This window comes from Dioscorea cayenensis, chromosome 9 (genome assembly GCF_009730915.1).
Source record: "Dioscorea cayenensis subsp. rotundata cultivar TDr96_F1 chromosome 9, TDr96_F1_v2_PseudoChromosome.rev07_lg8_w22 25.fasta, whole genome shotgun sequence".
NCBI lineage: Eukaryota > Viridiplantae > Streptophyta > Magnoliopsida > Dioscoreales > Dioscoreaceae > Dioscorea > Dioscorea cayenensis.
The window spans coordinates 2,295,261-2,322,913 of NC_052479.1; the positions used below are offsets into that span (position 1 = coordinate 2,295,261).

A 27,653-nucleotide genomic window follows, 5' to 3' on the forward strand; every position below is an offset into this window, starting at 1 on the left:
AGCTCTCATTATATACATAACTCATTAGAGAGAAAAGTGAGAGTGGTAAAGACTCTTTTAAAATTGCTAGAGACATTAGTAAAGTCTTTGAAAATCGGTTTAGGGCTCTTTTTGGCCAAAAACGATCTTTTCGTTTCAAGGTGGACCTACATAATCTTTTGAAGAACAAAGCTTCGATAGATTTATCTTTTTTGGAGAGCCCTTTCACTCTGGAAGAAGTCAAAAGGGCGGTTTTTGAATTGGGGAGTGACAAAGCACCTGGGCCGGATGGATTTCCTATTCACTTCTTTAAAACTTACTGGGAGATAGTAAAAAAGGAGGTTATGCAATTATGCGAGGATTTCTATTTTGGGAAGGCAAATTTAGAAAGAATTAATTGGGCATGTATTACCCTCATCCCTAAGGTTTCGAGTCCGACATCCTCGGGGGATTATAAACCCACTAGTTTAATTAATTCTTCCCTGAAAATCATCTCCAAGATTTTGGCTTCGAGGCTCAGCACGGTTATGGACTCTTTGGTTGACCATGCACAATCTGTTTTTCTTAAGGGGAGGTGTATTCTGGACAATATCGCGGCGGCGAAGGAGGCTATCTTCAGTATCCACAAAAGAAGACTGTCTGGCCACATCCTCAAAGTGGATTTCACTAAGGCTTTTGACTCGATTAATTGGGACTTCTTGTTGGAGCTACTGGAGGTTAGGGGGTTCAGATCCAAATGTTTAGGGTGGATTCTCTCGCTTCTCAATTCGTCAAAAGCTTCTATCCTAATCAATGGGTCTCCTAATGGTTATGTTCAATATCAAAGAGGATTACGCCAGGGTGACCCTTTGTCGCCGCTGCTCTTGGTGTTGGTATCGGATGTGCTGTGTGCTATGTTTGACAATGCGCTAAATTCTCATGTCTTGATTGAGGTGTCGTTGGGGGAGTTTGGTAGTATTTGTAATTTGCACTATGCGGATGACCTGCTGGTTCTGACGGTAGGTGGGGCTGAAGACCTTCGGGTGATTAAGCTGATCCTATTGGTCTTCAAAGGGCTTTCTGGTTTGGAAACAAATTTCTCCAAAACTTGCCTTTACACTACCAATTTGAGCCAAACTTCCCGACGACTGTACGACAAAAACTTTTAATTGTGAGGTTGGCCTTCTCCCTGCATTACTTTTGAGTAATCCTGCTTCGAGCAAAGGCCCTCGTAAATGTGGACTAGTAGAGTTTGATCGCAAAAGTCAGAGGGCACCTATCTTCCTAAAAAATTGTCTTACCTCTCTATCGAGGTCGGCTCACCTTACTCAACTCCCGGTGTTATCGGCCATCCCGACGTCATCGGATGTCGCTGTACTCACCTCCCGACGTGGGTTATCAAAGATATTGATCGGATTCAAAGAGATTTTTTATGGAGTGGACCTGATATTGAGCACCCTGGTTGTAGACTAGTGGTTTGGAATAACATATGTCATTCGAAGGAGCAAGGTGGTTGGGGCATAATGGACTTATCTTCTTTCAATCTGCATTGCTGGGGAAATGGAGATGGAAACTTCTCTCTGATTCGAGTTGGGGAGGGGTAAAGATTTTGAGATTCAATTACAACGATACCAACTGGGATTTGTTTCGACGCCCGAAAGGTAGAGTCTCTTTTTTCTGGTCTGGGGTCTCCTATTGTCTCCCGATTTTTAGAGGATGTGTCTCATTCCAAGTCAGAACTGGGGCTGAATCTCTTTTTTGGATGGATAGATGGTTCAACGGTCTCGCGCCTATGTATATCTGGCTAGAAGCTTTTTAAATGTCTCGTAATCCTAATGGGATTGTCGAGAGTCTGGCGTCTTTATTTACGAGACCGTGGGCTCGCAATCGAACCGCTATCTCGCAGACTCTCGGATAGGGTCGTGTTTTGGGATCGATGGTAGCGATAAGGACTTAAAGGCTTGAGTTTCGATCGCGAACGTAGTTTTTTTCTCAGTAAACCTTTTTATTATCTTCTGAATGAGGGAGGCTTACGTTGTCCGCTTGCTAACTCCTTTTGGAAAGGTCCTTGCCCGAGGAAGGTCAACATTTTTAACTGGTTAGCTTGGAAGAATAAGATTATTTCCCTGGAAAATCTGGCTAAGCGCCGCTGTAATAGGCTCTTGACAAACAATTCAGCTCTCATGTCACTGCTTGTTGAGTCGATGAGATCATCTCTTCCTTTGATGTCGGCCTCACGGGAGGTGTGGAAGCACCCTCAAAAGGACTCTTGCCATCTGGGCGCTCCCCTTCTATGTCTCTTTTGTGGGGCTCCTGCATGTCTGCTTTACACCCAGCGGTCCGGGTGGTTGGGGATGGGGCAGTTAAAGCTTTTGTGTGGTCTATTTGGCTTACCAGAAATGATTATATATTCTCTGATAAATGTGTGAACCCACACTCTGTTATGGTGAAGACTGATCATATGATTTTATCTTGGTTCTCTGCAACTCCTGAGGGTCTGAGAGTGAAGCTAGATGATTCTATTTCCTATATCAGGCGCAGCTTAGAGTTCTTTGGCCCTCGCCTTGAGGAGGTGGAGGAGGATCTCACGATAGAGGTGGCCCAGGATGTTAGTCGGGAGTAGTCGTTGTATGTGACTTGGGTTAGGAGGAGACCTGTTGTTCCTCTTTTCTTTTATCTTTTTATTTCCACATCTAGTGGAAGGGTTGTTGTACTCTTTTTGGTTTTCTCTATCAATGCATGTGGTTTATCCACTTTTTCAAAACAAGTGAGAGTGAATTAGAGAGAAAAAAAAAAGAGTGAGAGAGGGTACTAGTTTTCTCCTTGTTATTAGAAAGAGTTTGTAACTCCTGAAATTTCCGCACTTAATAAATTCTTCTATCCTTGCCCGTAGTTTTTACCCTAATTATTTAGGGGTTTTTCCATATAATATCTTTGTGTCTTTTATTTTCAGCATTATTTTTATTTATTTTGCTACAGTAATGCTATATTCAGTCCTCCATTTACAACATGTCATAGATGAGATAAATTTTGCAAATATACGCCATAAAACTGTATATTTGCATATATATACATTATTGTTTTATTGTGTTATATTTTGGGGCAAAAAATATTAATAAATCAATGTTATATATATATTTGTTCCAGTTATATATATATATATATATATATATCCATACATATTATGCTAACTTATTTGTTTAATAATTTAATCATGAATAAATAATTTATTTCGAATTTAGAGCTATTCGGCATACTATGGCTTATCCATTGACGAAGTTTTAATTTTATAAGTATTTATCCATAATAATTTGGTGTTGAGAACCGGAGCATAGCTAAATAGTACTCATCTTGCATTGGAGTTGAGAGATCAAGTGTCACACCCACCCCTTCTACCGAGGTAAATGTGGCACCCATCAGTTAAAATTCCCTTTTAACTGGAAACTGACACCTTGTTTTAAACAAAAGCAGACCTACAAATCATAATTTACAATTTTTCACCAAGTACATGTTCAAATACATAAATACAATAAATATAATTACTCTAATTTGCGGGTACAACCGCTACAAGGTCAGTGACACCAATAACAAGAAAGAAAGAAATGAGGGACCCACTCGCAGCTCCTGACTCAACCCCCGACTAGCTCTATACTCGATCGAGCAATCTAGGGTCCCGCCTCCCGCAATTTGACAAAGACATTCAGTTGGCTCAGAGTGGCTTAATAATTTCAAATACTAAAATACAGTGTATATAAAGTATATAAATATTAACTTCTCAAATAATTTTTCCAACTTTTCCAAAAATAATGTAATTCTAGCAAAAATACGCCTTTAAAGAACTTTTTGAAACATAAACTCATCATAAATCAATATCAAATCAATTTTCTAAGAAAATCCAAATTGTCTGTGAGAGACTCGCCTCCCTAAGAGCGACAAACTGGGCTTCGCCTCATCACAACCCAAAAATAACAAGTAATATAAAAAAATTCATTCTCAATTCCACACCGAAAACTCTCCCCACTTAGCCGCCGTCGACTAGGTTAGGGAGCCGCCAAGGTCTTCGCATCTCGACGCTGGCCCATCGGTCCCCATGTGGGCGACTCGGGATCCCGATGTATAATCCAATCGTGGCTCTACGCCTCCCACCGATCCCGACAAATCAACACTGTGTCCACCACGCCACCTCTAAAGGTCGGGCCCGTGGGGACCCACTCATCGCAGAGGTCGGGCCTTAGCCCGCCGTCACCATCCAAAGCAACATGTAGATGCAAAGAATAATACAAATCAGAGTAAATCATATCACATGGTCCTTATCCAAGACATTCACCGTACGATACATGCATAATACCAGTAAAGTCCAAATACAAAATACCATTCCTATGCCAGGAATGAAAACCAGTCCCACAAATATCATTGTCAGAAAACATTTTAATACACGCACATGATTTCACAAATCATTCCAAATCAAAAGCATATATAACCATCCAAAAATAAATTCATGAACCGAATAATTAAATCACATATACATGTATTTTTATACTATTTATAAATACATATAATTATACTGAAATTGATGTATCAATACGATTGTCGTGAACATCAACGGAAAATAAATATACGTGATACCCTCAACATTATACGCCAATTAAACATGATAAAAAGAAATACTTAAACAATTATTTTTCAAAATACTAGCCATTAAATAATTATTTCAAAAATAATAATAATTAATCAATTATTTAAAAATAATAGCCACTACCAACTCACCCTGGGTGTCCTTGGGTTCCTTGCTAGACTTGGAACTCCCCTCCCAAGACCGAACAACACCCAATGTAATAATATAATAAAAATAAATAATATATTTAAACTCAAAAAGAAAAATACAAAAATAATAATCAACTCTCTATCGCCCACTCACTCCAATCGGTTAAAACACGACCTTGCATAATCCAACTGGCCTTCAATTGTATTTAAACCAGCTCAATTTAGGGTAAACACTGCTGAATCAATCTCAACCAACCTTAATTCCACTGAACCAAGCTTAATTGCACTGAACCAAACTCAATTTCACTGAACCATCTTGAACCAACTCAATTCTTATTCAAAATCCATTGAACCAACTTGGTTCAGTCCAAAACCCTTAACCCAAATCAACTGAACCAAACCCAAACCTCATCTCAACTTGATTTGATCAAGCCCAACTCAACCAAATCAATTCAATTCAACCAATTCAATTCCAACTTGGTTTGATCCAACCAAATCAACTTGGCTAACTCAACCCATTTCAATCTAACCATTATCATTAACCTCCTAATCATCAATTTAATTAACTAAACCAAATTTTAGTCTCAGTGCTACAGTAACGCTACAGTAAAACCGAAAAATCTCATCTCCATTTTCAAGCAATTTCCATCCCAAATACAAGGTTTCTCAAAACAATTTCATACACGCATCATCTACAACAACATACCAAGTTTTTCTACTCAAATCCATCATTTTTCTTCATTAAATCCACCAAATACACACACACATACATTCAAGTATATAAATAAATAAATCATCAAAATACTTACCAAATAATACTTCATCCATTCTCCCCTCCAAATACCAAACTTTATCTCTTCCAATTTCTCTCCAAATCTCTCACTCTTTTCTTTTAAAAAACTCTAAGTCATCAGTAGAAAATGGTGGAGAAGAAGATGAACACCTCAAAGTCTCTAGATTTTTTTCTCCAATCTTATGATTCAGCCGAAATTTACATTTAGTCCCTCAAAACATAATTTATTACAAAAAAGTCCCTGGAAAACTCACAAATGGTCCCTTAATTATAAAATAGTATTCTCAAAAGATCCTTTCAAATTATCCAATGGTCCTTGAAGTATAACACAATATTTCAAAACGGTCCCCACCGCCTTACCTTTCAGTCCTTGGTTTTCAGAAACATTTCATATCAATCCTTTTTCTATTACTCTTTAACCAAAAATCTTTTATAAACTTTCACACTTAGGTCCTTGTTCTTTCCACTTAGGGTTTCTCCACAAGGTTACTCTGTAGAAAAATTCTTACTGTAACTGTAGTAATACCCTGAATATATTTTCCAACAGGTATCCAAAGATTCAGGATATTACATCAAGACCCCTCAACTCTCAATGCGCAAAGCTCCTTATGAAAAGTCTATATGAAGAGCACTTTCCCTCATCTCCAGGATTGCATGGTGGGAGATTTATCCCTATGAGGTCTACATGCTACTATAACTAGTGCACATTTGTATTTGTTTGCTTAACATCTTCTCGTTGGTTTGTAAATAAATATAATAATAATAATTAGGTGTTAAAAATGCTTATTGTTATTATTATTTTACAAAATTGACAAGTGATAAAATAATAGATATATAAACGTGTACGGATGTGCACCAATTACAGTGGCTTAACTGATCTTCTAAAAGATAAACTTCACCATTCAACACTGGAAGGTGTTGACCCAAACCAATGGCTCAAAACATTGGCTACCAACTCCAACTAAACAATGAGCTTAATCCATGGATTATAAATCAATGGTGTCCATGTGTTAAAGGAGAGGCAGTCAACAATGGTGGTTTCTCTTCTCCTAAAATATGTGAAGCTCTCATTTTCATTCTCACACAACTCATTAGAGATATAAGTGAGAGTGAATTAGAGAGAAAGAGAAAGAAGAAAAGTGAGAAAATATTTTAAAAGTTAGTCTATTCTCCTACGATAAGAGAGAGATCGATTTTTTTCTCTTTTGTTGGACAAAGAGCCAAAGCTCAATGTAAACAAAAAACCTAGAAGAAAAACTCGAAGACTCCTGAGAGGTCTTCGAGCCAACAGGGACGATCCAAGCCCTGATCGAAAAGAGATAAATGCGGGTTTGAACGACCAAAGTTTGCGAGAGCATCTGCGATCAGGTTGTCTGAACGGGGTATAGATTTGAAATCCGAACATGGGAAGTTGAGAAGCTTGATTTTTCTCTTTGTTATTAGAGAAAGTTTTTAACTTTTGAAATTTTTCCATTTAATAAATTTTTTATCTTTGCTCGTAGTTTTTACCTTAATTATTTAGAGATTTTTCACGTAACATCTTTTTATCATTTATGTTTTAGTATTATTTTTATTTATTTTACTGCGATACTGCTATATTCCATGCTACATTTCAAAAAAATATTTCTTACACATAATTTCAGATCCAATATGAGTGGCTTAAACCCTCTCAATCATAAAACAGTAGTTATTGATGCGCTAATCCACAATTTAGAAGTGCTTATCTTATACACCCTACATTATATATATATATATATATATATAAACCAAAAGAGATTCACTGAATCGTCGACAGCAGGGTTCGAACCTGCGCGGGCGAAGCCCAACAGATTTCAAGTCTGTCTCCTTAACCACTCGGACATATCGACGTTTTCTGATACTTGTATTTTTATAAATTTAAAAATATAATTATTGATGCATTTATATAAGCAATCACATAAACTACTATTCCTTTAAACTATAAAAATAATAATTTTTCTTCAAATGAGATGGCATGAACAAAGTGGAGAGGGAGGAAAAAAAAAATAGTTTTTTTAATTATCTTGATTCAATCATTTTTTCCCAAGTTACTAATGCCTATATTAGTCCAGTGGTTAAAAAATATCTATTTCAATTTTATGAATTAATTTTGAGGATTTATTGCTAAAAGGGCCACTAATTGTCTTTAACTTTCTATATTTATTTGAGTTCATTTTGACTAAAGTTAACCTAATAAACAATTAAAAATTAATAGATTATGTATTCATATTTAAAAATAATCTTTATTTTTTGTAATAATATGTTTTTAAAAAATATTAACATTTAAAATACTAAAATGTAATTTTTTTTATCTTCATTTTTTGCATGAACCATGATTTTTTTTTAAATGATAGCACAAGATGTCATACTCTTGGTATCGATTGTTATAGTAATTAATTTTGATTATATATATATATTTATTTGGTTAAGCTTGATGACATTATGTTGTAGCTCAAAATGTATCATTTAATTTCCCATCACACCTAGATGGCCAACTTAGAAATCCACTATACCTAAACCCTAATCATACCAATATCAGCTTCTATTAAAAACCTTCAATCTTTATTCTTTAATACATATAATGAACATGAAGTGAAAGACAAGCATTCACTTTCCAAAAATATCATCCTCCTAAATAAGTACATGTTCTAATATTATTAAATATTTAATTTCACATTAATGAATGTTCATAAAGTTTTTGAGAGACAAGAAAAGTGAATGCACTATCTTAGTGTCGAGCTTAATTTTCACAAACACTAACAAATCTAAATTGACTAATTTTGATTTATCAGTTTAAAAAATATATCTTCATTAAAAAAAAATCAAATGAATAGTATTAAAAATATTTCTAGACTTATTCTGATTTATCAATTTAAAAAAATATATTTTCATTTAAAAAAATCAAATTAATAGTATTAAAAAATTTGAAAATATTCTTGATCGTTCGCCAATATTTTTAACCTTCGGAAATATGAAGAAAATTTCATGAAAATATATGAAATAATAATAATAATAATAATGATGATGAAACCTAACCGTCTCCATCTTCTTAAACACTCATGGCCCCTTCACATAAAATAGACAGCTCTCTCATCAATGGCCATGTATTTCTACAAAGCAATAGATCTTTCTAAGCTTCACATGCATGCTTGGTAATATAAGGTACAAGATAAAAGAGAAAAAAATGCATGAGATTATTATAAAACAACCAAACTAATTAAATAGTTTTGCAATGATCAAATTTATAACTTAATCAAATTAACTCTTAATTATCTTTATATATTAATCCTAGCCAACTAGTCATTAATTCAAGATAGCTATGATAGAACCTAAAAACTTGTATTTAGTTAGCATGTCAATATTAATTAGCATGCCAACTAACCCTATGTTATATTTTAGCTCATGTCAACTTATGTAATGTTGGGGAAATTTCTTTATTTATTTTTTTTTTTTGCTAACCATAGTCATTGAGCACTGATGTAACATGTGGATGGCTTAATTAAAAAAGTAAAGTATGGCACATGTCTTGCATATCTCTAAGCATTAATTTTATCATCTTTAATTATTTTTGTACTTTGAATTTATATAGAATCATTTTTTGAGGACTGTAATAAATCAAGCCGGTCCCATGAAATGTATGTAAATTAAAACAGTAATCTTAAATATGACATAACGCATCATGTAACTAACTTACCGATAGGTCATGTGCTACTTCTTAATCAAATATTTACATTTTTAAAGACTTAAATATTTTAAAATATATATTTAATAATTAAATTTTGGAAAATTGACATTAATAGCATACTATTACTTAAAAAAAATAATTTTAATATTATTGATTAATTTACATATATTTGTATCCCCTAATCAAACATTTAAAACTAGATTTATAATTACTAATCACATTGATCATGGCTATTTTTTTTTTGTTTTTATTTTGATAAAAAAGTGAATAAAGAACTTTCAAAATAAATAGACTCAAACTCTCACTTGTTATTAAGAACATAAGTAAAATACCAACTCTCTATCATGAAAACTACTTTTAATTTTTATTTTTCTATAAACATGAACAAACTATTTTACCAATCTTTTTCAAAGCACAAAAATAAAAAAAATAAAAAAACAAAAAAACAAAAAAAATACCACTCAAAATACAAGATTTGTACCTTTGTTTTTAATAGAAGTGGTTTATCCACTTTTTTTTAAAAAAAATAATATAAGATTTGAACTACTTTCCCTGCAAACAAGGGAATTTCATTAATTAATAAAAAAAATAAGAATCAAACCCAAACACAAATATTCAAGAAATCAAATTCCAAAAACCACAAAAAAATAAAATACTTTATTAAATCAATTATCAAACCAATTAATATCACAAAATAATTCATAAACCTATTAAAAGGTCTTCATATATATCCTCCCTAAAAACCACAACCACCTTCACTCCCTCACATTTCCAAACCATGCTCTCAATCAAACATGACCTCCCTCAACACCATCTCCAAATGGATCAAGATCACAAGTTCTTCTCCAAACTCCTCTCCAAAGACATCTCTTCTTCTTCACCATCATCATCATCATCTCCTTCTTTTAGGGTTTACTATGGAGTTCCTTTCATGTGGGAATCCCAACCAGGCACTTCTAAGTACACCCTTCCCACCATCACCACCACCCTTCCTCCTCTCACCCCTCCACCTTCCTTTTACTCTAACCAAATAACCAAGATAACCAAAAAGTCCTTTACTTCCAACCTCTTCAAGTCCATGCTCCCTAAACTCAATCTCAAGAAAACCCATGCCTTTTTCTTCTCCATCTTCCCTCTCATTTTCATCCTCATCAATCTCTTCTTTGTCATCACCTTCGTCGCTTTCTCTCTTTAGCTTCACTGGCTCTCACCGTCATAGCCGCTTCTCTAGTGCAAGGACGTCCTTCTCTTATACATTTGGTGAAGATCATGAAGATCAGTTGAATGAAGTTCCATTAAATTCATCATCTTCTTTATGTTTTCCTCTGAGGTCACCTTATCGTAGAAATGGCGAAGATCGTCGTGGTTGTCTGAAGAAGTCATTCTTATCGACTATCCGTCTTCGGTCTAGCCAAGCCATTTCCTAGCTAGCTAGACCTCATCTGCTTCATCTTCATCATCTTCATCTTCATATATTATCATGTTTTATAATTAATAAGATAATAATGAGAAGATGGCTGTATGTATAAATGTATATGTGTGTGTGTGTTTTTAATTATATCCATCTTAATTTCTATTTCATTATGTTTGACGGAAGCTTAAGAATTCAGAAAAGGGAAGCAATGTAATAGTGTATTGTGAAGTGATTTTGAGTTTTTGTTGTTGTTATTGTTGTTGATGTCATAATAAAAGAAGTGTTGAATAATCATGTGATTATATGATTATATATAAACTTTGTGTGCACATAAACTTTATTGTGTGTTAATAATTAAGACCATGTATGGGTGAGATATTTGAATGAAAGAATTAAGGTCCACAAATTTATACACAGTATTTAATGTGCATTTGTGAGATTCAGCTACCATTCCCAATACTCTCAATTGTGGATGTTACTTAATTTGAATTGTAGTTCATGTTGAAGTTCATGTTTTTGTGGAAATTATTTGTTTTCAATAAGAATTTAATTCTATAGTGAAACTTGTTAATTAGTGCAATTATTAATATTCCAATTTAAAATGCCTACAACAACGTTATATTTGAATAAACATTTGTTATTTTAACATATTGTTTTGCTTGTTAATCATTTACTAAATTTTATAATTCAAAGACATAAGTTAATTTTACAGGACATGTTTCTATTTTTTTTTTTAATGAAGTTTATGTTCATTGTTGGAATATTATAATACTTGACAAGATTTAAAAGTGAAATATTTATAAAAGAAAAAAAAATATATATATATATATATATGAGATGTAAATAATAAAAACAAATATTTCATAATATATATAAGAAAACTTAATATTTTAAATTTAGAGGAGAGAAAAAAAATAATGTCTAGGAGAATTAGTCAATATTTATCAAAATGTATATAGTTTGGTTGTCAAAATCAAATATTAACTTAACATATAAATACCTTGGACTTAAAAAACTTTATCAATTAAAATAACTGAGTCAGTTGATTTTTCAAAACAAATAGTTTGATTGTCAAAATCATATAGTATAAATTTAACATATAAATTTCTCCATTGTTGTATGTTAATCCTACATAAAAACACACTTGGAATTTTAAAATTTTATGATTTTTATAAATTAATCAATCTTGTGTATTCCGTTCAAGGCACAATCAATTTGGTGAAAGGTCCCTGAATTTAAGGAACATTAAACATTTAAATGTAAATTATATCCACCTTGCATTTGCCATGCTAATTTAATTGTTCTTAGTGCAATTATCATTTGACATTAGTGCAATCAAGTAGGAGTAAGCTTTATACAAGCTTTATTTAAGCTTTATATATATATATATATATTATAAATAATTTTTTACTATGTATAAATCTATTGAAAGATTGTTTCTATATATAATGTAAGATAAGTTTTTTAAATATAATTCATTCATTTTTGTTTCTCAATATTTATTTTTTTAATTAAATAGGGTTGAAAATAGAGATTATTAACAAAATCAATATAATATTAAGCAAACATAGGTATAAAAGACACAATATTTCTTGGAAGGGACAAAATTTTTCATGTCAAATTTTATGTTAATTAGTACAAATGAAAAGGATGATATGTTAATCCTATTTAATAATAGAATTAGAGAATTTAGAAGTACTAAATATCCTAGAGATATATCATCTAATAATTTAGCATGCGTGCCTAACAAAAGCAAGATTTAAAAATTAAAAAAGTAAAACATATCACTCACCTTCTTGGTAATATATTGGTCAATGACCTAGTATTCATGAAACTCTTCATCTCCTCATTATTAAAATTGTGTTAATTTATAATTTAATCTCTTACATATAAACAGAAGGACAATTGACAAATATGGCTAAACTGGGGTTACAAAAGAATTACACTAATTAATTAGGTGGTGGCTTCTCCTTCTTATTAGGAACTCAATTTTAGATTTAAACATCTGATTTGATTACTTAAATAATCACTAAACAAACGCACTTCCTTTTTTATCATCTTCATCATCTCTTTATACTTATATATAATTATTTAAATTAGCAACAATCATGTTAACTAGACTCAAAGAATATATTAAAAATAGAGAATATAAACTAAGTTGTACATGTATATGGAGGTTTTACTTGCTACTCTTTTCAAACAATTTTGATATTTTAACTAATGTTAAAATGACTTTTGTGCAGATTTTATATAAAAGCTCTTATAATATGTATAAATGAATATTAAACACATAATTGATTTTAATAAATTAATCATGAGTTTTTTTTTACTAAATATATACTAACAATTTGTTTTAATATAAAGTTTTTTCTTTCAATACATATATGTGTGTTCATATATGTATATCTAACATTTAATTTTGTAAAATAATATATATATATATATAAACAGAAGGTTTTAACCCTTCATAAAACTCTGAAAATTTTTTTGGACAATGTGAATAAGCAACCCCACACGAGCACTTCAAATCCTCGACCATGTTTTGGAATGGAATCTAACTCTTAACTTTCTACATGAAAGTTAATTGAACTACCATTCACCTATTGTGGTGGGGGTATAATTGATCGAGTTTGAGCCGAGTAGCTAGCAGGGTACTTGAGCTTGGTTAAAAAATCACTGCTCATTAATACTCGGGTCAAACGCAATTGAGTTTTGATTTCCTAGCTTAAGCTCAACTCAAAACATAAATTGAGCTACTAAAGCTTGGTTAAAAAATCACTACTTATGAATACTCGGGTCAAACGCAATTGAGTTTTGATTTCCTAGCTTAAGTTCGACTCAAAACATAAATTGAGCTACTTAAGCTCGCTTAATTGAGCTTGATAAATGACAATAATCTCAATTTAATCATATATATTTTTATACTCAAGGTCGAGCAAGAACTCAATTTTATATATATATATATATATAAATTTTAAAACAAAGTAATATAATATATACACACACAAATACAACTACTCGAATATATAGACTTACGAGCACTTGAGTCAAGTATTAAGAAAGATACACAAACTCGACTCCCTTGACTATTTAAGCTACTTGAGTTTGAGCTCGACTTGACCATGATTGAGTCGAGTTGAGTTTTCCTTGAATCAAGCTTGAGAAGTTGGCGAGTAATAGTATATCAATGATAGTTTCAAAAATTATTCTTAAGTTAATACTCATGTGGCCAAAAAAGTCTATATATATATATATAATTCTTTAATAGAAACTCTTTGTTGTAGAGGAAAAAACTACTGGTCAAACTCCAAATCAAATCCACTATTAAAATAAGTATTTACACTTAAAATTATCAATAACAAAAAAATATGAAAAAAATATATCTCCCTAGAAAAAAAATCCTTTTTGAATGAACACACTCGAAAAAGAAACCCTCAAATTAACTTGCTTCCAAATACTTGCTAATTTGATTTGGACTTAATACAAGAAAAAAATTAAAGCAGAATTAAGGTGAAACCTGCCTCAATTAACTCAGCCTCTTCTTCTTCATCCAAGTGCACACAGAAGTAACCTGAACTTTTTCACACAAGGTAGGCTGTGCACCTTGCTCCCTTTATTTACTTTAGGGGGGGTTTTAATAATAATGACAAACATGGGCTGAGTTTGAATCCGCAAACAAGCACACACTTCCTATTTTCTCATCAATCATCAACATATCTCCGTACAACCTGTTGGGGTTTGGACGATATTTTGAAACAGTGAAAAACTGTGGAAATTACTGTAGCAATGTTATCGTTTCACTGGCATTGTAACGATCACTGTCGCTCACGCTACGGACGGTATGCGGCCCGCAAACTTCACTGGCAATTCTACGCGGCCCGCGCGGTTCACTGGCGATCCGCTGTGGTTCACAAATAAAGCTGCGCGCCCTGCGTGCAGCCGCGCGACTTCACCCGGGCGATCGTCACACTTCACTAACAAGTTTGTGCGTGCCCACGCGGCACCAGCGTGAATCGGTAACACCTTGAACTCAGATCCTTTGAGGCTTCAAAATCTTCCCAAATGTTCTACAAATCTTCAAGGCTCCAACTCAAGCATAAAACACTACTAAAACCCCTCAATTCTTGTTAGAATGGGATGAACAAACATACAACAATGCAAGACAACGATTTAGCGTGGAAAACCCTACGAATCGAGGGAAAAACCACGGGACTCCTTAGAGCCTCTTAAACATGCTTCACTACATCAACAATGGGATACAATGAGGGTCTCTCTCAGATACAACTAGAGGATCAAAGAGGTTTCTCTCTAGATACAACTAGAGGATAACAAAGAAGGTTTCTCTCTAGATACAACTAGAGGATAACAAAGAAGAAGGCACAACAACTCAAGAGCAAGCTCTTGGCACACATACATCATTAACACACATAATGGATAACAAAGAGAGACATCAAGAAGAGATTAAGGAAGATCAAAACCGGTAGGCTGGGAGAACTACCTGCAAGGATTGACTACCCGAAGTTGGGGCGAAATCCGGCACCGATTTGCCGACCGATCATCTTGCTTTCGCTCAACCCTAGCCTCCTTTTGTCTTCCTCTTCTTCTTGGTTTCCTTACCTTCAAACCCTCACATTTTGCCTTCTTTTCCCTTTTTGGCTGACCTCACCAATATCCTCATCATCTCACTTGGTTATAAATACCAATGGAAAAATTACCATTAAAACCCTCAAGTGGCTTCCATTATTGATGCAGTTTTTCTTCAACTTGGGCCAAGCCCAATTATTTCTTCTAGCCCAAATGGGCTGAAACCCAACACAACCCAATCAAAATACATTAGCAACAACCTCAACGGCAGCCATATATATATTGCTCTTATTCTCACCATCCTTTAAACCTCATATGTTTATTCTGTTTGTTTTATTTTTTGTTTTTATTTCTTGAAAGATGTGACTAAGTATAAGATTTGAACCTTCAACTTTTAATTGGGAAAGAAATAAAATGCAACTTTAATTTCCTATTATAAATATAATTAAATTCTAAACGAATATGCCATATAGTAGACCCACTTCCTTTAATACCTTGCCTTTTAAGCACTGCCGCTCTCCAATGATCATCGATCTTTTTTTTTTTTCCACTCACACTTCTCTAATCAAAACTGGAAGAAAAACCTCTTCATATATATACTAATTTTGCACAAAAGATGAATTATTCAACATTGTTGAGGTTTATTTACAGCAGATAAGGCTAATGTACTTCACAAACTCACATATGAAAAAGAATAAATTAAAGCAAACAAGCAATCTAACAAAAAACACAAGGATTTAATGTACGTGGGCTTAAATAATGGTTTGATTTAAAAATTCTACTATAATTTTGAAGATAAAAAGCACAAGTCTAACAAAGCTAGATGCACGTGCAAGAACTTCACAAAATTTGCCTAAATTAAGGCTCACAAAACATGAAGATCAAAATTTATTCCTCTTCTTCTTCCATTGCTTGAAGAATAAAACCAAGTTTTTTGGAGTTTCCAAACCGTACGTGATCTCAAGCCTTTCACATCAATTGCTCACACAATTTTTTTCCTCTTTCCCTCCATCTTCTCTTCTAATGTTAATGTTAAAAGTGTTTTAAGATTACCAATCTATTGGTTTAAGCATTTCCGTACTTAGGTCTTGTTTCTCAAAAACCAAAATCCAAAGAGTTGCATGAGCATGAGCATATATATATAAGCAAGCTCGTGAACTATGCATGCCTATGCACATTAGCATGCTCTTGTACATTAATTAATTGTAGGTTGTGTTCCCTCAAAACTTGGGGTTTGGTTCCCTGAGTCTAAGGGAACTAAACTATCAACAATGATCTACTCTCATTTTAACCAACTTAAATCTGGGTGTGACCTTTGGAAAGGTTGGTCTATTCTCTAGCGACTTATGGTTGCTCCTAGGGTTAAACATTTTTTGTGGCTAATGTTTCATAATGCAGTGTTAACTCAGGAGTTCCTCTACATATTGAATTTGGGGCCTCAAACTTATTGCTGTTTCTGTAATTTGAATGCGGAATCTGTTGAACATTTATTTTTTACATGTTCGAAGGCCCAAGAGATCTGGAATCTGATTAGTAATGCATTAAGGAAGTCAATTATTATTCCTAACGGTATCTCTTCAGGTGATTGGCTTAACAAAGAATTTTCAGGGAATGATTCCTATACTCAATCGGTCATTGGGGCAACAGTGTGGTTCATATGGAAGGCTAGATGTAACAAGATATTTAACAATGCTCCTCTGAATACAGTGATGGTGTCTTCTCAAGCGTTGGGACATGTCAGGGAGTATAGTTTCTCTTCCTCTTCCTATGTTGGAAGGAAATGCTTATACAATAACCTCTGTTTTTCTGATAGCCCTATCTTGTGTAGTCGCATTGCTTTATGATGAAGAGTCTCAATATGCAGTGGTGGTTTTTAGTTTTTTTGATTATCGTGGTAACTTTATTAGTGCAGTGGAGTCACCGGTGCTGCCGCAAGCTCAAGGATGGAAGCAGATGTATTGGCGATTAGTTTTGCTCTTCACAACTGTTCAAGTTGGGGGATAGCTGACACGTCCGAATATGCGTGTGTGTACCGCAAGTGCACGGGTGTCGAAGTAATAAATACCCGGTGAGTCGGGTAGTCGAATCCACGAGGAACAGTGGGCTACTAGTACTAACTTCTTCTCCGCTATCTAGCCTAATGATAATGGGATAGTGTGGTGATCTAATGTGCGAAGAGATGAACACCGGAGACTAATATGCAAGGGGTAAAATGGAAGGAGAATCTCAATCAAGAAAAGTGGGGTATTCGGGCATCGCTCCCCTAGGATTCGTGTATTAGGTACCGGATAAGGAAAGTGTTTCTATGATGAGTGTTAAGTCGTGGAAATCCAAACATAATCGGGTCTATCTCTAGATCACCGATACTAGTCCCCTACGAGGTCCCGGGTGGAGAAATCACTCAATCTCAACACCTCACACCACATATGACCAGAAGCACTCTAGGGATTCCAAATTGTGTATCCAATTCCTAAAGATTGATCCAACCCTAATTCCGCGAAGGATCCTAACCCCTACAAGGTCCCGCGGAGAAATCGAGCAATCTCACGCCTCCCACCAAATATGGTTGCATAGAGCTTAGGGAATGGAGATAGAATACACCAATCGGAGGGGAAAGGGGATACTTCACTATCTCATGATTTACCCTCTCAACCCTCTTCAATCTTGAGGTTCTAACCCTAATGGAGATCTCTCTCCCACCAAGGCAACAAATCATGCAAATCCAATCAACCACAAGGATTAATTAAACAAGCAAGCAATGAGAATACAAGATTAAAACTTAATCAAACTCGGATTAAATAGAAACACTAAGCAAATCCACAAAAGATGAGAATCCTAGGGTTCACAAGCCCAAATACCCTCTAGGGTTTTAGCCCTCCATGGAGCAACATACAAAACACACCATCAATGAATGAAAGTACATTAAAAACCATAGAAATAAACCCCTTATATATGAACCGATGGCCTTGATGGAGAGCTTCGACGCCTTGAAGGACCCACTCCGAGCTAGGTTCACCGTGGCTTCCTTGATGCTATGACGGAGGAGGAATCGATCAAAGTTGGTGACGAAGCGCCTCCCAAAGCCGCAAAGACCTCCTCTCCAAACCCTAGCCGTCTCACCCCTCAAGAGCCGCACAAAAGATGAGAAAGAATAGGGCAAAACGGCTATTTATAGGGCAAGAATTTCCACGCGGGCGCGCGGAATTTCAACGCGGCCGCGTGAACAGTAATTTCGCTACAGTAATGTTACATTGAAATTGCTACAGTACTTTTCACAAAACGCGATCCGAACACTCTTCTCTTAAGGCCACATGTCCGGGCACACGTCCATGTGATAGGCTATAAAACTTTTCTTCATCGATGTATCTTTGAGAGATCTTGCAATCTTCACAAAGAGAAGAAACATGAAGATGTGGCTGCCTTTGTGCCCTTCCAACTAGTGAATTGACTTAAATCTTCTTGGAAGTTGGCACACATCTCCACGTTTATAAACTCCTCTCGTGTCTTGGTCCTTGAATTGAACAAGAACTCCCAACATTATGTCTTTATAGCCCATCTTTGCTTCCTTTTTACTCTTCAAGGCATTCACAACCTATATGCATAAAAGAACACCAAATACACAATATGAGACATAAACCATAGTAAAAATGATGCTCAATGCATGTAAAACATATATAAAAATATGTCTACTCAAGCATTTATCAATAGCTATCAAGACAGTTTTCACATCTAATGAAGAGCTGGTCAAGGTGGTCAAGCAGGGATTCTCAGAGAATGTTTGGAGGATAAATTTGCAGGTTAATGCCATTAGAGAGCTGTTTGCTAAATCGGGTGGCCCAAGAATGAGTGCTACTCCAAAATGCTGGAGTCGGGCAGCGTCATCTCTAGCTCTATATGGGTTAAGTCATCATGAGATTGCTTTATTCCATCAGGGTAGGGATCTACCTAAATGGATAATGAAAAGCATTAAACTTTTAGGGATTAAATTTTAGCTTTCTGTTTGTTCAGGTTGTGTGTTTTTTCTTTGGTTTATTTTTTGTAATTTGCTTTTGTTTTGTTGGTTTGTAATCTCGAACTCCTTTGTAATTTTTTACTTATATTAATAAAATAGCTCTATGAGCTCCTTTCCCTCAAAAACTTGAATTACTAAGATTTACTCAATCATAAGCATGCATATGCATAGTACCAGTGCTATTTACCCAAAATTCCTGAAAGCAGCACAGGCTTAAACATATGCCTCTCATCTTGACACATAAATAGCAGTCATACACAGTACTATATATATTAGAAAATTTCCGAACCACATTCATAACAAAAGCATAATAATATTTTGTGCGTTATATGAGCTTTTACTTTGTCAATCATTGCGCTAAGAGCGTACCCTCTTATCTCTGTATTTCTCTTCTTATAAACAAAATAAATTCTCATCAATATGTTCACAATTTTTTTTTTATTAAAATAAATAAATCATAATTTTATTAAAAAGAAAACAGAAATGACTATAAATTTTTTAGCATGCAATGTCTCCAAAATGTTGCTATTGGTGTGTTGAAATATATTTAATATTTTGATATATATATATATATATATATGGGAAAACATCATCTAGGGACGTCCCTAGATTTCAAATCTAGGGATATTTTTAAATCTAAACCGTTTGATCATCATCCGATGGTTGATTGATTATATAAACACTGCATAACCTTTTTACTCGTCACGATCATCAGACAACACCGTAAACGCGGCTTTCTCCTGTTCATAATAATAAGAGCCATCAGATTTTCATCCGATGGCTACTATGGACATCCCTAGATTTGAAATCTAGAGATGTCCCTAGATGATGGGTTCTCTATATGTATATATATATATATATATTTGTATGTAATATTAATGTTTCATAATATTTCTGAAAAAACTTTATGTTTTTTTCCACATAAATATTTATGGATCATTGTAATCTTTGGGTGTATTCAATATATATATATATATATTGACACGTTGTCTAGCCCCACACAAATCCTCTTTCTTTTTTAATATTGATCATGTCTTGATGTTTTGGTAATTAATTTACATGCAGGAGGTTATACCGGAGAACTAAAAAGCTGACATGGTGAATAGTCTTCTGTTGCTTGTGAATTATGATAAAGTTTCAATTGCTAGTATTTTCCTTTCTCCGGCCAGTATATTAAAATACATTGTGAAACTTTATTTATTTATTTATTTATTTTATTAATAGGTGACAAATACTCTCTATTTAAGAGATTACCAATTAGAGACAAACAGATACGGAGTTACACTAATTACAGTGGCTTACAAAACTCCTAGAAAAATATCTTGTCTTACAATTTTAGAAATGTGAAACCACTGTTTCTCCATTAAGGAACTCACACCTAAGCTGTAAGCAGTACATGAACAATATTTGACCCATATGTACATTGCATAAACAGTACATAAAATAGTACTGTCGGGGGATTAAATCTTTATCCTCCTCTCTACACCCAAGTGTCTTACCGTTGTCAGATTTTATTGATAAATTTTTTTTTTAATTATTACAAAGGATTCAGTCAATACTTTGAAAAAAAAAAAATTAAAATCTTAAATTTCTGGAGCCTCCGAGGTGATACTAGCAATTAGGAGAGTCCATGATCTTCTCAAAATCAGATACATATAAATCTGTTGGGTTTCAGCCCATTTGGGCTAGAAGAAATAATTGGGCTTGGCCCAAGTTGAAAAACCGCATCAATAATGGAAGCCACTTGAGGATTTAATGGTAATTTTTCCATTGGTATTTATAACCAAGTGAGATGATGAGGATAGTGGTGAGGTCACCAAGAAAAAGGGAAAGAAGGCAAAATGTGAGGGTTTGAAGGCAAGGAAACCAAGAAGAAGAGGAAGACAAAGGAGGCTAGGGTTGAGCAAAGCAAGATGATCGGTCGGCAAATCGGGTGCCTGGGATTTCGCCTCAACTCGGGTAGTCAATCCTTGCGGTGTAGTTCTCCCAGACCCTCACCGGGTTTTGATCTTCCTTAATCTCTTCTTGATGTCTCTCTTTGTTATCCATTATGTGTGTTAATGATGTATGTGTGCCAAGAGCTTGCTCTTGAGTTGTCAGTCCTTCTTCTTTGTTATCCTCTAGTTGTATCTAGAGAGAAACCTTCTTTGTTATCCTCTAGTTGTATCTAGAGAGAAACCTCTTTGATCCTCTAGTTGTATCTAGAGAGAGACCCTCATTGTATCCCATTGTTGATGTAGTGAAGCATGTTTAAGAGGCTCTAAGGAGTCCCGTGGTTTTTCCCTCGATTCGTAGGGTTTTTCCACGCTAAATCGTTGTCTTGCATTGTTGTATGTTTGTTCATCCCATTCTAACAAGAATTGAGGGGTTTGGTAGTGTTTTATGCTTGAGTTGGAGCCTTGAAAATTTGTAGAACATTTTGGGAAGATTTTGAAGCCCTCAAAGGATCTAGTTCAAGGTGTTACCAGTTCACGCTGGTCGCACGTGGGCGCGCAAACTGTATCAGTGAAGTGTGACGATCGCCCAGCTGAAGTGCGCTGGGCTACACGCGGCACGCAGAGCTTATTTAGTGAACCACAGTGGATCGCCAGGTGAACCGCGTGGGCCGCGTGAGAATTGCTGAGTGAAGTTTGCGGGCCGCACACCGTCCGCTGCAGTGAGCGAATAAAGGTCTACGATGCCAACGAACAATCACATTGCTACAGTAATTTCCACAGTTTTTCACTGTTTCAAAATATCGTCCAAACCCCAACAAAATCTTGTTATCAGTATTGTAAGAGATGCTTTTTCGGACATTGACATTTTCTACGTCATTTTCTTAAAAAAGCACTAGATTGTCTATGTTTAATTTTTGTGTTGTCTTAACTAAAAATTAAATTTTAAGAAAAAAATTTAGTTGTCTAACATATTACATGGTATTTGTGAAAGTAGATTTAAATTGAAGTAGTTAAAAAATTGTGTATGTATGACCAATATATTCAGAAATGAGGGGGAAAATTAATCATTACGCAAAATATATAATTTTCAAAAGTTAGTTGGTATGCCCAATTTTATGTTGATTTTTTCATGTGAAGTATAACTTATAGTTATTGGTTTTTCTCTCTTCATTTTTGTTAATTTGTGAAATTAATTTGTGAAAATAATAAATATATACAGATAATTTTATTATTATTTACATTTATTTTTATATCTTCATTTTACACATCTTAAAACCTTGATTTATTAAAGTTTTGTTTAATCCAATCTTGCCCTCAATAATATATGAATTTTTAATTTAGAAATTTCCAATTAATTATCTTGTTATCAAATATACATACATACATACATATATATATATATATATAGTCAAAACATTTTCTTTATTAATTGAAAAAAAATCAAAAGAAGTTAATTTTGTCTATATATATATATATATATAGACAAAATTAATGTTTTTCGTCGCTAAAGTGCGATAATATATTAATGGGACTCTTTCAAATTAATTATTTCTAATCTACATTTCTTTAATATCTTCATATAATTTTATGCCGTAATTAAAGTGGAAGTCCGAAACTAATAAAAAATATTCTAATTTTCTCTAAAAAAACAAAAACAAATTATCATCAAACGAGCAGGCCGGACACAAGGAAAACCACTACTAGCGCCATGCATTTATTTTTTGCCTTGATAATTACATTAATCTCACATCAAATTGAGTTATATGTACTTGGATTTCTAACATGCTTCTTTCTTGGATTTCTGCATGCCTTTTCAGCAGGATCCATCTGATGTTGATCAAAAGATCAAGCGTTCCCTTAACTTCATGAACTCCAGATCCACTGATTCTACAGGTGAAATGGCGCATACCACAGATCGAAATGTCAACTCGCTTTTGTTCTTTGGGACGGACATTTGTCTCTCGATGGTGAACTTCGCCAAACATTTCGTTATCTTTTCGCTCTTTTTCATTATTGTTTTTTTCGATTACGTTCTCTATCGTTATTCTCATCCCCGTGAGGATACTGAGCTCTCTTATTATTGTTTGCCAGTTCGGTTTATTTTCCTTCTGTACTAATTAGTATTCTCTGTTTTTCTCTTTTTTCTAATAAATTTGTGGTTTATCTATTTTATTAAAAAAAAAAAATTAATTGAGTTATATGTACTAATGATTTATTCTCATCTTTCTCTAAAAACAAAAATAAATAAACAAACAAATAAAGTTCTCATCTTATCTTGAATAGCACGTTGAAAGTGAAACCGAAGATAGCATCGAATATATATAATAGTGGAAATCCATGCATGCACATGCATACAATGCATGGAAGACAACTAATATGTTTCACTATTGCTGTCATATCAGATGCAACTTAGAATAATAATTATTATATATATCAAACAAAAACATGAAAGAGAAAGGCTAGCAACCAATTAAGCATGATAATTTCTCAGCTTAATTACAACTTCATAACAACATTTCAAAGTTGATATCATATCATGCATGCTCATAATTATATGCTTGATATATAAGCTCTTACATATATATAAATAAATAAATAAACTAGTTGATTTTTCTGCAATTCTTTCTGATCTCACCCTTGGAACCAGTGAGAGGTTTGATGTCTCCCATTTTTATCATGGCAGTGACAAAGTGAGAGAAGAAGGTGGTGGTGCTACTGGCATAAGTTTTGACAAGAGAATCAGCAGGCCCATTGTTGAACAAGACTTGGTCTGAGTGGAGAAGGCCTTTGTGATTGATGAGGTTCTTGTAGTACTTGTTGTCAAACAAGTTTGGGGTTTGTAAGTCAAGTGGTGCAAGGTTAAAGTCACCAGAGCCTGCTTGTTTTGGACATTTGGCTTGTCTTTCCTTGGCAAAGTTGTTGTTGATGTTTTTGTCATTGTATATATGACCTCTGAATGATATGCATCTTGCTTTACCAATGGTGTGCCCACCTATACATTTAAATATAGACATATCATGCATGTACATGAATAAATATAATATAGGTTTCATGTTGAGAAATGTGCATATTGATTGATTGATTAGCTACATTGGTTTATAATTATTTTGTTTAGAATGACTAGTTTTTTCCTGAATGATGTGATCTATAGGTCAAACTCAGCTATATTAGCTTATTATTATTATGTTTAGAATGACAAGTTTTACATGAAAGATGTGATCTATATGTCAAATTCTTGATCTCGCATAAAAGAGAAATACCTAATTAATTGTTTAATTATTGTGATAGTGCAGGCTAACATGAGAATTTTCTATAAGTAAATTTTTTACCTCATATGAATTTAGAAAAATAAGTACACAATTAAATATAATAATTAATTAGTTTTAATTTAACGGTAAAATGTGATATTTATGTTACAACAATTTTTGATATAGAGATCGATATAGTTTTAAGTGTTTTTTATTTATCAAAACTCGCAAAATAATTAATAATAATAATAATGAACGGTCACAATGCAAAGTTTATAACATATATATTATAGATAGAGATTGTTAAATTATATTATTTGAATAATGACAAAACTTAATTAAGTTTAGTCCTTTCAATTAAGTAACTCCCAAAATAATTAAAAATAATAATAATGAACGGTCATGACACAAAGTTGATAAGATATTATACATATATTAGCCAGATGATGAAAACTTAATTCTAGTGCTTTTAATTAAGCCACGTGATATATATATATATATAATCAAAACTGTTTAAATAATTTAAAATAATAATAATAATAATAATATATTAGCTGTATGATGACAAAACTTAGTCACCTTGATATATATATCTATATTAATGTTGCTTAAATAATTCTATAATAATAGGACATATATGTAATGGATGAACAATACTGTCATAAACTAACTCTAGTTATAAGTTTTCAAGATAAATTCATATTACACACAGAAAGTTTAAATTAATTAAGTGATTATATATTGATATTTCTTTTAAATTAAAACTTTTGTTTTAAAAAGAATTTTTACCTGATAAGGCAACCATGTCCTTAAACGAGAGACCTTGTGATTTGAAGTCAGAAATGAGACGACTTAGATTTGATGCCGGAGATGGTAAATTAGTATTAGCTTTTGATAAACTTGCTGTTTTTGAATCCCTCCTTCCAAGTTTCACCTCCCAATTCGGTCCTCCAAGCTATATATATATATATATATACATGATCAATTAATATTTTTTTAAATTCTTTTTAAAATGTTCAATGTTCAATGTTATGCAATCATATGTTTCAGATCATATTTTAAATATTTGTAATAATATATATATATATATATATATATATATATATATAATATGGTGCATGAATAATTAAGAAGATTAATGCTTACTATAACAACTGAATCTCTTGCAGCAATGGCTAAGATATCAGCACAAGAGACAATACCGGGGCAAGCCTTCTCAACATGAAGCTTGATCTTATCAATGACACTGAATCCCCGTATAGAATTATTATTCGGTCCGGCTGTTTTTCTCACCCTTGAAGTTTGCCGTATCATCTAAGAGTACCGAAGCATCACATCCCTTAATCATCAATAAAAATTTATTAACATCAATAAATATAAATGTATATGAATGATAAATACATGCAAATTAAGTTTATAGGTTTGAGGATTAATCACATTGACAAAACAATCATGGAAGAAAAGGCGAAGAAGTGATGCACCGAGACGTTTTTCGCCGAAGATTGCAGACTTCACAACTGGTTTTATAACTTGAAAGACATTAGGACATGATTTGGAATAGTAGTTAGTCTTTAGGTTGTTTGCAGAGGTACTTCCAAGGAGAAGGAGAAGGATGATAAAAGTGTAACATGAAACAAAGGCCATGAATGAATAAGAAGAAGAAGCCATTTTAGTAAACAAAGTAGAGCAATGAGGAATGAAGTTAAAGGACATGTACTTATAGAGACTATAAAACTCTAGAAAATTTAAAGCCATGCAAATGTAATTAATTAATGGAGATGGTTAGTTGTTAATTACGTATAGCTTATTATCCGACATTGCATGAGGTTGTTGGATAGGAGCAATCAAGAATTAAAAGAAGATTAAGACTTGAAATGAGAAGAAGACATTAGGGGTATATATATATAGGGCATGCATTTTCAATGGCTTTATTCATGTCTTTTTCAATTTTGGTGTGTTAGTGGATTCTAGTCAAAATAAAAGTGTGTGTTAGCTTGCATGTGGACCTAGTTTGGTTTTAATTGGCTTTTCATGAGTCACTTCAACTTTGGATGATTGTGAAAGAAGTGTTTTGATTTTGGAGTCTAACTTAACTTGAATAATATGACATATTTTATCCAAAAAACTTGAATGTGATCATATAATTGTTTGTTTATCAATGCTTTGGAATATCATGTTTCTCAGTCTAATAAAATAGCTACTTGAGCTCTTACTTTCTTCAATAAATAAATAAGGCTTTGGAATTTCATGTAATTTATTTGTATTTTTATGAGCATGTCACTACTTTACCAATTTCTGCATGCGTATGATAGTGATTATTATTTTTGGGCTCATTTATATGGATTTATTTTAAAATTATAATTTTTTAGATCTTATAATAATGTTACATCTAAAAATTTTAAATTTTGATTAAATTACTAATATGTAAATATTAATGTAATCACTATTGAATATGCTTTTTTAATACTAAAATTAAGTATGCAACTCGATCCACATTACTCTGTAAAACTGTGTAGTTATTAGCTGATATAGTTTTAAATTGTTTATAAATTACTCATCTAACCAATCATTAATTTGTTAATTTTTTTTGAAAAAATTAATTTTAAATTTCATATGTAATTAATATGTTATAATATATATTTAAAACCTACCCTACGACATGTGTACCTACTTTCCTAGCTAGGCTATATGCGAAGATATGCTTATTCTATCTAATTTAGATGTTATTATTTTTTATATCAATTTAATTATTATTTTTATTATTTTAATATTTTCTGATTTCATATGGATAATAAAAATAAAAAGATAATTATCATAGAAATAAAATAAATTTAAAGAGTAAAGTTGGGAAAGAATTGTAATATCAATGCTCTCTTATTGTAGAGCTAGTTCAAGGTGATACTTTTATTTAGGTTAATAGTAAATTTAAATTTATTCGTTTATCTATATAAATATTTTGAACACTCAATAAAAATTGTTAATATATCAATTCTATCATACTAGACGTTTGTTTTATTAGGAATAAATTTCATATGGTATGACATAGTAACAACCAAATCAATCAAATTAATTAATTCTCAACAATATTATTAGTGTTTATCTATCATTCAACATAAGGTCCTTAATTATTGAGCATCTCATGCATCTACTTGGAACTTTTGAGTGGATCCATGGATGTTGATCAATTAGTTCATATGTCATTAAACCAAATCATAATATTCTTGCATGCATAGGTTACTT

The 27,653-nt window shown here is 33.1% G+C and overlaps 1 non-coding gene and 1 pseudogene across 1 annotated transcript; both read right to left on the bottom strand.

Moving 5' to 3' along the window:
• Positions 1-7,301: 7,301 nt before the first annotated feature.
• On the bottom strand, positions 7,302-7,383 carry TRNAS-UGA. Its single transcript has one exon. It is a non-coding gene; the product is annotated as a tRNA-Ser (tRNA).
• A 16,191-nt stretch (positions 7,384-23,574) lies between these two features.
• On the bottom strand, positions 23,575-26,123 carry LOC120269471 (annotated as a pseudogene).
• Positions 26,124-27,653: the final 1,530 nt, after the last annotated feature.